This window comes from Rousettus aegyptiacus, unplaced genomic scaffold (assembly GCF_014176215.1).
Source record: "Rousettus aegyptiacus isolate mRouAeg1 unplaced genomic scaffold, mRouAeg1.p scaffold_m13_p_1, whole genome shotgun sequence".
NCBI classification, from domain to species: Eukaryota; Metazoa; Chordata; class Mammalia; order Chiroptera; family Pteropodidae; genus Rousettus; species Rousettus aegyptiacus.
The window spans coordinates 133,934,280-133,952,654 of record NW_023416284.1 but is presented as its reverse complement, the minus strand read 5'-3'; the positions used below and the strand labels follow the sequence as shown (position 1 = coordinate 133,952,654).

At 31.9% G+C, this 18,375-nt stretch overlaps 1 long non-coding RNA gene across 1 annotated transcript in view; it reads left to right on the top strand.

Annotated features, from left to right (window-relative positions):
* LOC107505434 overlaps nucleotides 1-18,375 on the top strand; it is a 119,894-nt gene that overhangs the window by 79,885 nt on the left and 21,634 nt on the right. Inside the window, exon 2 of the long non-coding RNA XR_001595709.2 lies at nucleotides 15,191-15,292. This is a non-coding gene — a long non-coding RNA (uncharacterized LOC107505434). The remainder of the gene's footprint in view (nucleotides 1-15,190; nucleotides 15,293-18,375) is intronic.

Sequence of the window (18,375 nt, the reverse complement as noted above, 5' to 3'; positions counted from 1 at the left end):
GTGCAAGTGAAGGGAGAGAATGGGCACAGGGAAGTAAACATTGTGATTCTTTGCCCAGATTCCTGCTTCAGCATCAGGAATTCATTCTGACAGCTGCTTAGAGTGCTGGATGCTGACAGGATAGAGTACTTTTCCTTTCTGAGAGTTGTCCTTGGCCTAAGGAGACTCTTTCACCCCTTTCCCAAACCCACTGGTAATTCCGAATCTGGGATGGTGTTTCATAGCTGCCTTTAACTCACGTAATCTGTCATTGGGTGCAGGCTGCCTCAGAAAGAAGCATAACTTCAGATGAGGCAGTCTTCTTCATCTGAAGAAATGCCCAAAGATGGCTAAAAGTTAAGGATAATTCACAATGGAAACAACCTAAGTGTCTTTCGACAGTAAGATAAAGAAGATGTACTTATATACAATGGGAAATTACTCACCCATAAAAATGAATGAAATAATGTTATTTGCAACAATATAGATGGATCTTGAGATAACTGTGCTAAATGAAATAAGTCAGAAAGAAAAGTTGAGAACCATATGATTTCACTGATATTTGGGATATAAAACTGAAAGTAACAAACAAACAAGACAAACAAAAGCTCATAGACAGAGACAACAGTTTAGTGGTTACCAGAAAGAAAATGGGGAAAGGAGAGGCAGAATGGTAAAAGGGGTCAAATATTTGGTGATGGGAGGAAATTTGACTTTGGGTAATGAATGCGCAATGCAATATACAGAATTCTATACTTGAAATCTATATAATTTTGTTAACCAATGCCACCCCAATAAATTTCATAAAAAAAGAAAGGAACGAAGAAAAAGTTAAGGATAATCTTATGACAACCCTCACAGTAGCTTGAAAAATATCCCCTGCATTCCTGTAAGAGGATATAAGAAGTACATTGCAACATTACCCACAAACGTTTAAAACATGGCAATGAGTTACCCTTAAATAATTGCAAACATCGCCATTCCCTGGTGACTTTTTACAAATTTTACTTGATACATATAAAATGTCCCCCTTCCATAATTTTTCATAAAATATATATGTTTCAGTGAAAAAAAACATTGACACTTGAAATGAAAATTTGCCCCAAGAGATTTATCGAAGAGTGCTCTGGGTACCCACACCTGTTAAGGGAGTGAAGGGAGTAGAATTGAGTATTATGGAGAATTCCAAATCTGATACATCTAAGTCATTAGCTTATCCAAGAGGGGGTGTGAAGATGAAATGGCCAATCAGAGATGTTCCTAGTTTAAGGAGGAGTCAAGGCTTTGTATCCCACATCAAGTAGCAGATACGGACTGTCCCTTGGAAGGGAAAAGACCTCTAGTGAAATAGTTTCATTTGGTAGGGGATAATTCTCAGCAAATGATGGTGTGTATTCTGTCAGCAGTGAGCATTCCAGGCAGCTGTGGGAAAGAGTTCCTTGCTCCTAAAAGGGGACTTTATTCTTCGCCCACATGATAAATTTAATAAATTGCATTATTCAAAAATATCATCAAAAATATATACCACATTTCCTTTATGGAAAACCAGTTATATTCTATCTTACATATAGCACTCTTATTTTCCTTAACTTCTTCACTTTTATAGACTGTTACTTATTTCTTTTTATACATTGTGATCATTGTATATATTTAGGAAAGAATAAGAAAAGTAAACAATAATAATCTTCAAAAACATTCTCGATAAGTGTCCTCACTAAGATGTGTCATATAACTGAGAATATTTAATGTATAATATGTGTCTATTTCATCTTTCAGATATGTGACAGTAGGATTGAGTAAGATTGAGAAGATAGTGGATAAAAATCTTACTTCTTATAGGCTAAGACTGCTGGTATTGAAATGTGTATGAAAATTTTTTGTTACAAAGTGATATAATAATCTATGCTGTGCATTTCTGCTCTATCTTCAGTAATGAAAGTAGCATTTTTAAATAAGTTGCAAATGTAGGACTGTACAGTTTTCATGACATAAAAATTGTTTAGACATAAATGAATAATTTATATATTGTGCTTCTGTATTACCTTGGGCTTCTGTAACAAAATACTAGAGACTATGAGGCTTAAACAACAGAAGTTTACTTTTTCAGAGTTTGGGACCTGGAAGCCTGAGATCAAGGTACCAGCAGGCTCAGGTTCTGGTGAAAACTTTTTTCCTGGCTTGCAGATGGCCATCTACTTGCAGTGTGTTTAGACGGATTTCCTTCTGTATGTACATGGAGAGAGGGAGATCTCTCTATTTTTCATATAAGGACATCAATCCTATTGGATTAGGACTATCGCATTTTGACCTCATTTAACCTAATTACCTCCTGAAAGCCCTCTCTGCAAATATAGTCATATTAGGAGTTAGGGATTCAACATCATCAGTTTGGGGGGCACACAGTTCAGTCACTAGCAGCTTCTTTTTGAAGTTACTTCTCTCCTTTTTTATGTTTACCTTCAAGCATTTAATTACCTTCACTGCTAGTGTATATCTAGTAAAACTAGTATATCTAATATAGGCCTCTCCCTAAAAGTCTGAAGGCATAATTCTCAAGTAACATCAAACTATTGGAAAGATAGTAGGGGTTAAATGCCACATAGTAAATTAAAATGTGTATAGTAAATTAAAATAAGATTTACCTTACATCTATAGCAAGTCACATGCAATTTTAGACCAAAAGTTGAAAAATTATCACATTTATGGTTTATGATTTCTGACGTAACATTATTTTTATTCTAGATACAATTTTATAAGGTGCATTTTATATTTAAGTTTAAATTAAGTTTGTCTTTATATGGTGTCTGGTTTTGTTGCTTGATCATTTTTTTTTTTTTTTGTAGCTATAATGATGTTTTAACTACCTCCACCACTATCTGCTGTTAACATTCCAGATATACAATTTGGTATTTAAAAACACTTCACATATAGTTTGTCTCATGGCTACTTCATAATTCAGACTTACTGTTAATCTTACTTTTGGAGATATTGAAGTTGCCAACTGACAACTTAACAAAAGTCATGATGCAAAATCATAGTGTGAACTTCCTATCTACAATTTAATAATGATAAATCAACCACTCCTGCTTCAGCCATGAACAGATATGTAGGTACATAGCTTTGAAAAGTATAAGATGAATAAAAGTTCATCTTTTTATTCCAAGTATCCTAAAATTGGGTCATAAAAATGGTTATGAATTATGACTCTGAAATGGAAGAAATCACTCGAGTATGTAAGGTAATTACCACCTTAACTCAAGGTAGCATTTCCTGAATGCACCGTGCATGCCTTTTACTGCCTCTGAGCATAACTAAGTCATTTTTAACATAAAATTTAATAAATCACATCATTGAGAATGTACTAAAAACTCTGTAACATGGAAACAATTACACATGATTAATGGGTGAAGTAAATCTTTCTCCTAGAAAGAAGGTGGTACTGCTTGAAAAGACATCCGGGTAAGAGGAAAGTCCAAAGACTGTCTCATGGCTGGGGCCTGGGGAGGTTTCTAGAACTGCTGCATAGCGCCTCTGATAAAATTTGTAAGACAGCTGTATAGTTTCAAAGTCATTCACTAAGAAACAAATTTAATGCAATTATCCTGTGAAGAATTTGGTAAACTAGAGATAGGGTAGGGTCATAAAGTTATAATTAGTGGATTCCATTATCTGTCAGACTTCCCATGACAGGGTAGTCATGGTTACGACTGACCATGGTTTCACACCACACAGATCAGGACACTGCCTGCTTTCATTGAGATTTTTGAACATTGCCTAACAATAAAGAAAACCGTACATAGTATGGCACTGTTAACTAAATACAAACATCCTTTCTACACAATCTTTGTCAGATTAACATAGCTCCAATTTAGCTGTCAGTAAAATTTCTTATCCTTCCTGTGGTTATGGGCCAGCCTCTGTCTTATGCTAATTACATAGTGATAGTCATTGCATCTCTAATGTACACAAACATTTTCTTCACACCTCTCTTCCTTTTGTTGAATGGCAGACTGGAGCAGTGACCTACTGTCTTCTCACATAGTTTTCCAGGGAACGGAGTCACCAGACTGTCTGGAGTTAGTAGCTATACAAAGGATGGATACATTAGACTAACAAACAAATTGTAGCTCATAGCTCCATCAGGAGCTAAATGAGGCCTTTATTTTTTTCAAGACAAAAAGAAGCTCAGACCCCACAGCTGCTCCATAAAATATTGCTTAAAAAAAAATCACTGAAATTTGAATAAAAAGAATATGAAACAGATTGATTCACAGTCCCATTTTAGGGACGTACAATGTCATTTAAGAGTAACTTGAGAACAAATAATCAACCTTCCCTCACCAAATATCAAAAATCATATTTTTGATTTAAAATGTATACACAACTTTTGATATACTGAATATACCTGTGATAATTGTATTGTATCTAATGGAACTGCAGTGGGTATTGATTATATAGCTCTGTTAAGGGTTGCATATGAATACATTGCATAATATAAAGTTTAAAGAATTATCTCTGGTAACTGGGTGCACCTATCAGCATTTATTTTTAATAAAGACAATGATTATAATTGTAGAATAAAAATGTCAATATTCTTTAATTTAGATTATTGAACCTAAGTCTTTTGCTTAGATTCTAAACTGGAATTTATCTTCTTACACACATAGTAAATGTAATTTTTAGCACTTCAAAATTTTAAAATATGTTTCTTGAATTGTTCTGAATTTTAGAAGCATTTCCACCTCCTCAAAAAGCTTTTTGTACTATTAGATTCAAGCAATGTAGCTGCACAAACTTTGGAAAACTTAAGTACCAGAGTATTCTAAAGGCATTTTAAAATTTATTTTAGGTATAATAAGAAATAAATTTAAACAAAGAAGGACTTATGAACCCTTAAAATGATTCTGCTAATTATGCTAGAAAATCAGATGACTTACAATTGTCATATTACTATTTCTGAAATATAGTAATATAGGAGCTATGTAGAAAGACTGATAGCCTAGGTCACAGCAGTCTTATGTTCTTCAGATAAAATCTCCTAAAGGACTAAATGAACATCTCAACACAAATAACATATATTGTCCCCTTAATTTCTATCAGAATTTTGCAACTCTGCATTAAGCAAGACAAAGAGTAGTTCTTTGTTAGTCAAAGGTCTTATAGCATATTCTTGAGTTCCTAGTGCCATTGAGTGATGAAAAATATAAGATGTGATAATGCAATCATAAGGCAATATTAAATAAACAAGAATTTACTTATTCAATATAATTCTATTTTTAAAATTAACTCTATAAAAATTTTACACAAATTCCCATGTTTCTATTAAATAAAATGTTAGAAGTTCTTCTAATGAAAATGTATACATAACCATTGGATCTACCAAAGAAGAAAATTAGTTTCATTTTACTGAATTCAATAAAAATAGTACTGTGAAATTTGACAATTCCCTTTATTCACACCATAATGGCTCTAAAAATGAGCCATTGTTGGCAGTTTTTACAATTTGATTTACCATCGAAACGTAGAGATGTTACCACTGTAGTCATTCAAAACTTCACCCTAGACTAAAATCTAAAACTACACTGGGTTTTCTCTCTCATACACACCCTACCCCATTCGATTCATCTCCAAATCTTGCAGATAGTAATTCCTAAATTGCTCAGTCTGTCTTCCCCTCCTCAAATCTCAAGGCCTTGATCTTTCATTATTATTTTCTCTTCTCCAAATAACCTTCCTTTGGAGTTTTCCTACTTCTTGAGAGGGCTTTTAAATATAATATATATTTGTATTTACCATAGCAATATCAAATTGTTTACAATTCTCTGGACACATATAATTATTTGACATTTCCCTGTCACATAAACTGTTATTTAGCTTTCAAAACCAAATGGAGACGTCATCCATTCTTATGAAGCTTTGACAATTTCCACCAACATTTCCACTCTTTATATATGTTTATTATTGCCTATCTTTCTTCAGTCATTTATTGGATACTTATGTGGAGCCAGTTCCAATGCTGTTCTGTACGTATTTCAGTCTCACTGTTATGCCCCGATTCAGAACCCCACGAGCCGCGAAGGAAACGACTGCTGATGTAATCACACAAGGGAGTTTATTACCGAGCTCGGACCCAACTCTACACACAGCCAAAGCAGTGTGCAGGAGAAGGGCCCCTTCCTTAATCTTACAGACATATTTAAAGGGAAAAACCACAGGCTGGGGTGGCTGGTCATGGCTTTGCAGGATTGGTAAGTAAGTTAAATTTGACCTTTACAGACATTGGTGGGAAGGTACCTGCAAGGGAGGTCTAACTAGCAAACAGTAGAAGGGGAATTCCAGGGCCATTCCTACTGGTCAACTGCATCTGGTATGCGGAGGTGGGGGGGTAGCATTCCTATAGTGATAGTCAAACAGTAATTTCCAGGAACTGGCTAAAATGGAGGCCTGTCACAAAATGGAGTTACTTTTGTTCTTCATCACAAGATTCAAAAATGCATGTAAATTCTCAATTATGATTCAATGTCAAAAATTCTGTAATAAAACACCTAGAGGATGTGCTGTGGTGGTTCTCTGTGTATACCATCTCTCTCACTGGACTATAAGCATTTTGAGGACAGGAATTACATCTTTTCATTTTTCATCCTCAGTAACAAAAATAATATCTTCATTTGACATATGCTAAGTATTCAATGTAAGTGGTATTTTTGTTCTGTAAGTCTTAAAAGCAGTTTCAAAGAAAGACATGCAAATAAGTTTTGAGCTGTGATGGCAACAGTGGAACTAGTATAAAGGCTTCCAAAGCTGCTATAAGTATTTCATGTTTTTTAATAATTTATACAAACAATAATTATAATAGCTAACACTTTTTGGGAGCACACAATATTTCAGGCACTTTTATAAATAATTTACACATATTAATTCACTGCCTTTGTTTTAATGCTCGCTTGTCCTCTGAGGTGGAATACCATTATTATCATCATTCTGATTTTACAGGTGTTGAAACTGAGGCACAGAGAATTTAATAATTTATTCAAATTCTCAAAGTTAGTTAGTAATAGAGCCGTGATTCAAATCCCGGCAGTGTAGCCATGCTCTGACGTCTTTCTCGCCTCTTTTGTTCATTCCTACTTTAGGTCTACTGACCGGTGCCAGATTTTTCTGATGAACGCTATCAGTAGGCACGTTTCTTAGTACTTAGGCCCAAACTGACATATAACACATTTAAGATTATGTAATCTTTTTCTCAAACTGTCCTGTCACAACCTTTAAACAAAGTTTTCAACATTTTTAAAATTTCCCTCTTGAAAAGCCTGATTTTAAAAGTTTTACTATATTAATTGAATTAATACTATTTTAAACAGGTATCTGATACATTAAATGTTATAAATCTTTAAAACAACTTTTAATAAAAGTGATTTATAAAAACATATAATTTGTTACTGTAGAAAAATTTTTTATATTTTAATCCAATATTGTATTTTCAAATATTGTTTCATATTGATTCTATTTTCATCTGTGTCATGACTTTTTAAAAAGCTTGAAATAATTTTCAGGTACAGTAAATGTAGGTATCTATGTTTGGGAGTTGTGCAGAGCTTACTCTCCCTGGTAAGAAGGTGGTTGAAAAGCTTGTCTTTTAAATTATTTTTATTTCAATAACCACAGTGGGATTATTGAATGATTGAAAATTGGTGGCAATAAAAACATAAGCATGAAAATATAGTTGCAGTAAAATAAATCCTCCATTTTAAATATGCAATAATCTTTAAATGAACAATTTTTAGGTTAATCATAATACATAACAGCCAAATGTAGAAGTAAAAAAGCAGGAAGAGCACTTTGTCTAGTGAAGAACCATGATTTTAATAAGCTTACATTTTGATGCTGCAATATAATTCATTAGGCCATGAAAAGAAAACTAAAATGATATGGGTCATATGCTGGAAGTTCTTGCCAAAAATACTTTAGGTGCTGTAGATGTTAGGAGTAATGTTTGGGTAGTAGCTAATTTCTTATTCTCTATTATTGTTTCTATTATCTTTCTATTATCTTTCTTTTTCCATATTGAATTTAAACCTCTTTCTTAATCCTTAAAGAAGACAAATATATGTGTAATTTCTTAAGGGAAAAATAATAATTGTAATAGTTATTGTAACAGGGAAATAAATTATAACAGGTAAATAAACCAGGACATAAGCACTGTAACCAACTCAAGGTAGCTTTCAGCAAAATTGAGAAATTGTCAGTATTAGTGGTAATAAGTCCCATTCGACTCCATGTTCCCAGAAACACCCAGCACCTTTGCACTGATGTCTATATGTATCGCAGCAAGAAACCCACTAGCAACTCTATTTTTAAGTAAAATGCTATTCTTAGATATTTCCTGGCACTCGCTCTCTTTCGAAAACTGTACGTGTCCTCCTGTTGTCTGTTATTGGGTGCTGTTTTTTCATTACTACTCTACAACACTGTAAGATGGAATTTAACTGTGTACTTTAATGTATAAAATATTAATGAAAGAATAGACTTCAAAGTTGTTTTTACTTTTTTGGAATCCTACAAGGTACATCTTTCCCCATTTTTTTTTTTCCTGTGGGAAACTTTCCTTAAACATATCATTATGAACAAATATTTAGTCTATTCTATAGATGCTGTTCTGTTAAAAAATTTTAAAATATATAAGCTATTGACCATACAGAGAATTCATAATGCATGAAAACTGAACATGGGTTTATACTTCTAATATTGAAGGAGGACTGTGTACACTAAAATACAGAATTGTGACAGGAAGAGATATTAGATAATTCTAAAGATTCCAAAATGTTGCTATAGATTTTGTCCCACGCTCATGTCAATGATATATCAAATAAGAAAACAAAACAAAACAAAACATACTGGTCTCAAAAACAAAGATAATCTTGTAGAGCACAAAGAGAACATAAAAGTAAAGATAAAGCCATAATACTGAAGGATTCTGGCTTCCTGGTGGCTAGAAGTTTGGTTACTGTGGGTAAAGGAATTAAACGTGTTAAGGGCAAGACAGCATTCTCAAAGTCTTGCTTATGGTTGGAATTCAGGTGTTAGGAATGTATTCTTCCTGTTTGTGATTGGAATTAAAAAAAAAAAAGAGTACTGCTAGGCATATGACTGATATTATGGAGGGCAGGGATGAAAGTAATTGTGATGGAGGCAACTGTTAAGAAGGGGTGAGCATAAAAGGAAGAAAAAAAAAAAGAATTCTCCACTCAAAAAAGAAAAAAAAAATTCTAAAGCACATGAAGGATTCCAGTGCTAAAAAAGCATTTATTTTGTTTAATCTGATACCAAAAGCAAAAGCAGAAAAACAAAAATAAATAAGCAAGATTACATGTAATTCAAATATCTAGTGACAGAAAGAAATCTAAAAATAAAAAAGGATTACATTAAATTCATCAAATTAAAAGCTTTGACACAGCAGAGGAAGGCATCAACAAAATGAAAAGACAACCCACTAAATGAGGAAAAGAAATATTTGCAAATCATGTATCTGAGAAGGGGCCAATATCTAAAATGTATAAATATGTATAAATGTATGTATAAATTCATATAATTCAATAACTAAAAACAAACATTCCAATTAAAAATGAACAAATGTAAACAGACATTTTTTCCAAAGACATACAGATGTCCATTAGACATATAAAAACATTCTCAGCATTACTAATTATCAGGAAAATACAAATCAAAATCACAGTGAGATATCACTCTACATTTGTTAAAATGGCTGTTATCAGAAAAAGACAACAAATAACAAGTGTTGGCGAGGAAGTAGAAAAAAAGGAAGTCTTTGTACACTGTTAGTGTGATTGCAAATTGATATGGACCCTCTGGAAAAAGAATATAGAAGTTCCTCAAAAAATTAAAAATAGAAATACCATATGACCAGCAATTCCACTTCTAGGTATATTTCTGAAGAAAATAAAAACACTAATATGAAAATATATATGCACCCTTATGTTCCGCAGCATTATTTGCAGTGGCTTAGATATGGGAGCAACCTAAACAGAATAAGAGGTACAAATTTCCAATTATAAAATAAATAAGTCATTGGGATGTAATGTACAACACAGGGAATATAGTTGTTCATATTATAATAACTTTGTAAGATGACAGATGGTAACTAGACAGTGTAGTGATCATTTTATTAGGTATATTAATGTTGAATAACTGTTGAAAACCTGAAACTAATATAATATTTTATATTAACTATACTTTAATTAAACAAGAATGTTAACGTTTGTGTCATAGAACATATAGCACCAACGTTTGTTTTAAGTAGTGGCATAATCAAAAGAGTATTTTTGTCACCTGCACTACATCTGCATGAAGGACACTGAGTAAAAATCACCTTGTGAATCCTAGTCAATGTGTAGTGTTCTGAGTGATTATCACAAATGTCATCTTAAAGCCAATAAGATTTGGAGTGATGTTTTTCCCACAGCAAAATTATAACTGAAGCAACTCTTAACGCTCATATCAGAAAACAAAAATAAACAAACAACAAAAAAGCACATATCCCTGGTCAATCTTTTTTGCAAGTACTAAAATATCCCCTCATTCTTGAACTTTAGGAGACTTTCCTACTTTTAGATTTTCTTTTCTTAGGAGTCCTTCTTGTTCATGATTTCCACATTGCTGTTTTATTGAAAGATTTTTTAATTTGCTCTCCTCTACCGAAACTCTATTACTTACCCTTTTTTTTCCCACAAGTTTCATCATAAGCTTTCTATAGAAGATAATGTCCTCTTAATGAAGATAATGTTAAATAATTACAAAAAAATAAGAGGTGCACACCACTGTTGTACTACAACATTAAACTTTCAGGGGAAAAAAAAAGGGTATGGCACAATTAAATATGATGTAAATAATCATTTATATATCTTAAGCTCTTTTATATTAAGCTCAGATTAGTAACATAAATTCTATTCGTTTCCAAAGTAAAATACATTTAAACATAAAGAACTTAAGGTATCTTAAATCATTAAAATGAAAGCATTTCGTAGCTCTAAACAAAGAGAATAAAATTTTTATTACTTCATTTAAAGATCCTGAGCCTACAGCACGAACATCTCGTAGTTTTAGGACTTTTTTAACATCAGTTTTCATCTTTGACTATCTTCTTAATTATTTAATTAATGCTATTGCATGCCTTTAAAATATTTTAAAAATTAAATATCACTACAGATTAAAATATTCTAAGTAATATAAGGGAGCTAGAACTTTTGTTGAAAAAGACCTTAAACTATTTGCATAACTTTAAAAAGTCCTTTTATTTTTTTTACTCAGTATTATTAACCTATGCTTACATTTATTTAATGATAATATTTGGATTAGCTTTTATTTTTATTTTTTTCATAACCCTTTAATTTTTGCAGTTTTCTTTGGAGCGTGCCACCTCCTGGTGTAGCTGCCTCTTTGTGAGTTCTGTAATAGGCTCTGTTTGAATTCTGTGGTGTTATTCCAAACATTGTTGCTTTCTTTTTGAAGTGTGTGGCTCACATTTCACACAGATCCTTTAGGATGATTCTTGCATAGTGGGAAGTTTTTGACGCGTGGGTTTACTGGAATCCCTTGGCTTTAAACTTGGCTCCGAGCAGATGGTACTGCTAGAGAGAGCAACAGCACAGCTTTGGGCTGTAAGCATCTTAGTGCACACGTGATGCTTCCTCCCTTCAGGTCTTATATGATTGATGGGAACTTGGAACTAAAAACAGAAAAATAGGTCCTTCACAATTGGCTATTTTCTGGCAGAGAGAAAGAGGGAGGGATGGAGGGAAAGAGAGAGAAAGAAAAAGAAAAAGATTTCAAAGAAGAATGGAGAAGAATGGGACACAGTTCATTGTTTCAGTGCCAAATAACAGTCACCTGCCATCTAGAGTGACTTGCCTTTAAAAATAAAGCTTTAAAACTGCTGAGTTTAAGGGAGCCTATAATAATAAATGTAAGGAAAATGAAGTAGTTGTTTTAGTTCTAAAATGCCTTTTAGCATTTGTATTATACAAAATAGAAACTGAATGGCACTTAAACCCCTGTTCCAATAATGAAAAAGAAAAAAGAAAAAGAAACAGAAATCTTAAGTACTGTGTTTTGATGTTAAATAATATCTAAAGGAAGTGTTAAAATAAGAAATGGATAGTAAATAATTTTAAAATGACCATTACTAGGAGAATGACCTATATATAAGAGGGTATGAGGAAGAAAGAATGAAAGAAAAAAGAGAGTGTCAGGAAAATTCTTCATTATAGTTTATAATAATTTCCCATAAACAACAGAAACCAATTTCTTTAAAAAAGAAAAATAAAAGCTGCATAGGTAATAGAACCAGAAGATGGAGATAATGTTAAAGTCATAGTAAATCATTTGCTTCACAGTAATGTATCTACTAGGATATGAAAAAATTGTATACATACATTCATTCTTTTTTCTTTAACTAGAGCAGTGGCTGAATATTTCTTATCACACATTTGGGCAGAAAATTACCTTGAAATCTATCATCAGCCCTTCTGAAAAGATTGAGGGAGATCCATAGTTACACTTTGGGTGAGGAAACATTTTGTAGCAGATGTTCCCTATTTTTAAAAATACAGATTTATTGGGGTATCAAGGACTGGGTTAGGACAATAGGCCAGGGAGTCTCCACGGAAGGTTCAGTGGCAAAGAAGTGGAAGAGTAAGCTGGCGACCAGGTGACATAAATACAATTGTAGCAGACGCTGGGAAGCTCCTTTGGATTCAGTAATTCTTTAATCATTTTTGTTTGTTTGTTTGTTTTTGTTTAGTATTTATTCCATCCTAAGTGCTCTATGGTTGTTAGTCTTCAGAACCATCAGAGCAAACATATGAAGTTTGTGTTGTTATTTCCATTTTACAGATGAGAAAACTGAGGCATAGTGAAGTAAAATATTTTTGCCCAAGAAAGAAAGTTATTTGTAAAATTACAACTCAGGAAATTGAATTTTAAAAAGCCCTAATCCTTGACATATTCAAAAACTTTATGCAGTACTAATCAATAAAGGTAAAGATTTTTGTCTTGTTCACTACCATACCTACCAGTGCAAGGGATAGTGCAGGCAAATACAACGTATATTTTTGTTTAATGAAGGTTTAAAAAAAAAGGTACATTACCAATAATAGAATAATGATTTAGAAATTATTATGTTAATTTAATGTGTTATATATTAATTAAAATGTGATGTAAAAAATTTAAAAGTGTAAAATACACATTTTTGTAGCATGGAAAACTATCAGTGGTTTTATAATAGGTAAAATGTGAGGATACTAAGGAATTTAGTACATTAAAAAAATTAAAATTTCTCATAAAAATTTCTTAGTGACTTAGTCATCAAACTTAGGCTCAGATATATCCTTCAAAAATTCAGTACTTCCTCTATGAAAATAGGGCTATCTTATTTTTATGGTAACTGGAAATACCCTGAAAAGAAAAAAAAAGTTCACCTTTGTTCATCAGTAATTATTGTTTAGTTTTGAGTTATTTCATCTTTTGTTGACTTTTTTTTTATAATAGTAGTTTATCAATAACTAGTTATAATCAAGTATTTGCTATATTCAGGTTAGTCTAGACCACTCTGAGAAGTTAAAAAAAGAATGTGAGGCTTACATCCCAGAGTAAAGACTATGTTTATGTGAAATTACTTGCACTCATGAAGCATTGGAAAAACAATGAAACGCCTAAAGAGGTGAAGTTTAAATTGAAAAATAATGTAGAAAAGAGAAGCTCAAGGGAGCAAAAGAGAAAGCCCAATGAATACATGGATTTAACATTAAGGTAAGTCGTAGAAAGAAAATATTGGCAACATCAAAGGCAGGCGGGAAAGTCAGCTAGAAGAATAAAATTACTTTAAAAGAATTGGAAATGAAGATATTTTATGAGGGAGATACTGTAAAAATGGACCAGGATAGATACAGAGACATCAGAATAGCTTTAGAACTGAAAATAAATTGATGAGGTTATCTAAATTTAAGTAGTGCATCAATATCCAGTTAATAAAGGCCATCTGTTTCCAGTGTTTATATTTTCCTTATTTTGAGTTAATTCCTTATTTCTTCTGAAGTATGTAAACTCTTGGTCTGTTCTTTTCTTCTCTTAGCCAATTAGTTCACTATGGCTTCATTTTTTTTTTTTTTTTAATTAAGGGAATTCTAGGGATGAAATTTTCATGGCATTGTTCTTAACATTGAAATTAAATTTTAAATTATAGTGAAATGTCAGAGCTAGTAGTATTTTGGGAATTGATATTATGACAATAACAGTGAAATAGCCTGCTAACATATATAGAGAAATTGGTATGTTCTTTTTTCCAAAGACATTCTGATTGATATGAAAATCCCATGAAATAATAACAGAGAGAGAAAACCAGGATCTGCCAAATTTTCAAGCTATTTAAACATTGGATGTATTCCATCTTTTTGCCCACAATATCTCTAATGAAAATATTTTGTCTAAGAATAAACGTTTAATACCTAAAGTGTTCTTTGCTATCAAAATGTTAATAAAAAAAATATTACTGATTTAGTTTTTACTTAGCGTAGCAGAGAAATATTGACATAAATTTTTCCATATATTAAGAATCATCTCTTTTTCTGAAAAGTTTTAAATTTCTTCATTTTCTTGACTAAACTCTTAAACTCTGGCTTTTTCTTTCTATTTTGTAACTTTTTAATTCTATTCTATGTAGATGTTTCAAGATGGCTGTTTCACCCTTCGGTCAACTCTCTGAATCTCTCCATGTCAGTTTATTTTACAAATTCTATAAACATATCCAAACTGCAACACATTATACTCATGAATTTTGTTAAGCTGATACATTTGTATAACCACTACTACAATAAATATGCAGAAGATTATTGTCATCTCAAAGTGTTTCCTTACAATCCCTTCCAGTCCATTTTACTCCACTCATAGCAATTACTGATTTTCCATTTGTCATCATGATTCTATCTGTCCTTGCTAGATTTTCAAATAAATGGAATCATGCAGTATGCATTCATTTGTGTCTGGCTTCTTTCACCCAGGATAATATTGCTAAAAATCATCCATTTTGTTGCATGTCATCAATAGTTAATTTTTTTTTTTTTATTGCTGAGAACTATTCTATGTATGAACATGTCATTATTTGTTTATTCATATAATACTTATTTTATATTATTTACAGTTTGGACTTCTGACAAGTAAAGGTGCTGTGAAGATTCATGTTTAAATGTTTCATGGACAAATGCTTTCATTTCAACCAGGAATGGAGTGGCTGGGTCTCAAGGTAAGTATATATTTAACTTTATAAAAAATTGCCAAACTGTTTTCCACATGTTTGTATAATTTTACAATCTTACTAGCAATGTAAAAAAATTCTAGTTGCTCTGCAATATTGTCAGTATTTGGGTTTTGCCTGTCGTTTCATCTTAGACATTCTAAAGAGCGTGTAGAGTCTTTTCATTCTTGTGTTAAATTGCATCTTCCCTCATGACTGAAATTGAACATCAGTTCATGATATTTTTGACCTTTCTTACATCTCATTTTGTGAAGCATCTATTAACATGTTTTGTTCATTTTTATTGGGTTGACTTTTTCTAATAATTGAGTTTTAAATGATACTTACATATTTTGTATAAAGTCATTAATCAGATATATTTATTACAAGTATTTTCTCCCAGTCAGTGGTTTACCTTCTTATTTTCTAAACAGTGTTTCTTGAAGAGTAGAATTACCATTTAATTTTATGAAGGCTAAATTATCAATTTACTTTTTTTTAAATTACCCCAATTTTTCTATAATGTTTCATATCTTGTCTTTTGTGTATAGGACTGTGATCTATTTGGACGTAAAATTTGTATATGGTGTAATAAAAGAGGCAATGTTCTTTTCTTTTGTGTATGGATATCCATTTTTTTAAAACATCAGTTGTTGCAAACTATCCTTTCTCTATTAAATTCCCTTGGAAACATTAGTGAAAATCAATCATCTGTATTTGCACGCGTCTACTTTTATTGAACTACTCTAGTTGTTTGTCTTTAAATGGTTAAAGGTTCATAAATAGTCAAAGTAAAACCAGTGAATCACTGAAGTAGTAATTAGTAAAAGTTTATTGTGCACACACCAAAATGACAGTTTACGAACCAAAAACACTCACAACGAACCTTGAAATGAGGCTCGGGATTATGCTGTCAATAAGCAGCTTATATAGTGAGAAAGCAGTGACCATTTATTCTTTAGAGCAATTAGTTGAAATATTAGAATTTTCGATGGTTATTTCATATTGACCTTGGGAAACAGTTCAATTTTATTTATGATTTCCAGAGGCATAAGCAAGAAATGACCCAGGTCAAGTTAGTCTTGCAAAATAAGCTAAATTAAGCTTTGTTTGTATGACTAAGCTGGTTTTGTCTGCTCAGGGAATTTTCAAGGCTGGTCTTCATTTGTTTTTGATTTCAGAAAAGCCAAAGCTACATTGTCTTGCTTACTGTACCTTTATTGTAAGCATTAATATCATATAATGTAAATTATCTAATTTAAAATTTTCACTCCATTATCTGTGTAAACCATAGTTTCTTATGACAATTCAGTAGTTATACCTATCTTTTTCTATGTACAAAATTTGCCCCCTCACCCCGCCCAGTTGATTTTAAACTTTTCTCATTATCATTGTTTTTTTATTATGATACACTTTTTTGTGTGTGATTTTCTTTATAATTATTTCTGCTTGGAGTTTTTTTGAAATTCTTAGTTTTGTTAGTTTATAGATTTCATAAAATTAGAAAAGTTCTGGCCAATAGTTCTTACCTTCTCCTCTCCTTTTTGCACTTTACTAAAAGTATAACTAACAAAAAACAACTTCAATTTAGAATCTGGTATTTCAGGATAGCTATGTAACCAATCTTTCCTCAATAGACATGAATCTTTTCTGTTACTTTTTGATCCCACTACATATAACTTAGTAGGTTTATTAGTACTGCCTACTTATTTTAAATGATCGATTGTATCAGGAACCATCTAGGGAATCTCTAATCTTTTTTACAAATCTCATCAAGATGATTAACATTCCATACGCCACACAATCCATTAACGACTCTAAATCTCAATGCATTTTCTACAAATGAACTAATAGCAACTAAGAGTCAATCATTATTTATTGGAGAGAGGAAATTGCTCTGTATTTGTGTTATAGAAACCATCACCCAAAACCTAAACATTGACACACTTTAGGATCATCAAGTTTCTCGCTCCTTCTTATTTACTAAACCATCTTATCTGCTGCCATGACCTCAAATATATTCCCAGTCACACATTTATGCCGCCAACCCATATTGGTCCGCTAAACTCTAAGATCCACATTCTAAATGCCCATTTGATATTTCTACATAAATAAGTATATACAATATTACATATGGATATTTGCACATGTCTCAAACTAAATTCTAAATTTCCTCTTTTCTCAAAACTATTTATCTTCCAACATTTACCATTTAGTATCTTTATTTATTTAAGTAATTTATTCCAGGAATATGGAATAACTATTTCCTCTCCTTTATATTTCTAGTAGATTTAGCCCCAATTCCTAACAATCCTATCTTCAAAATAACATGTTCCACTATACAATTATCCATTTTCTTCATGTTAATTTATTCTTCACTTGTAAGTAGTATAGTATAGTAGTTAAGAGTACAGACTCCAAAACCAAACTGCCTGTATTTCAAATCTTTCTTTTCCATTTAATAACTCTGTGAGCCATGAAAACTCTTTACCCTGTCTATAACTTTGGTTTTTTACCCGAAAAATAGGGCTAATAATAGTACCTATCTTACAGGACATTGCAAAAATATACATAAGTCAGTACTGAAATAGTGTTCAATACATTTTAGCTATGTTTTGCTATTATTGTTTTCTAAGCCATTACTATTTATGGCCTGTATTATAGAAGGCCATGTCTAACTAATAAAATATAAAATCCATTTATGTTATTCATTAATTACTCATTAGTCATTACCTGTAATAATTTGTTGTAATGTACGAAATTATTTTTGTGACCTTCTCCAACTTCATAAATCTTCCAACTTCATAAATCTTCCCTAAGTTTCTCTTAGGCACTAGGCTCTTTCTTCCCTCAAGGCCTTTGCATATGTCACATGAAATACAGACTTTATAGAAGTAGTTTGAGATAGTCACTAACCAAAAAAAAAATAAATAAATAACAACAGACACTGAGGAGAGAGGAATTCGATTTTTATAGTCGCCACATCACATTATCTAAAATGTCTAATTTTTAGCAAAAAGAAATTGAATGACTTTAAAGAAACAGGAAAATATGAATTATACATAGGAAGAAAACAATCAATAGAAACTCTC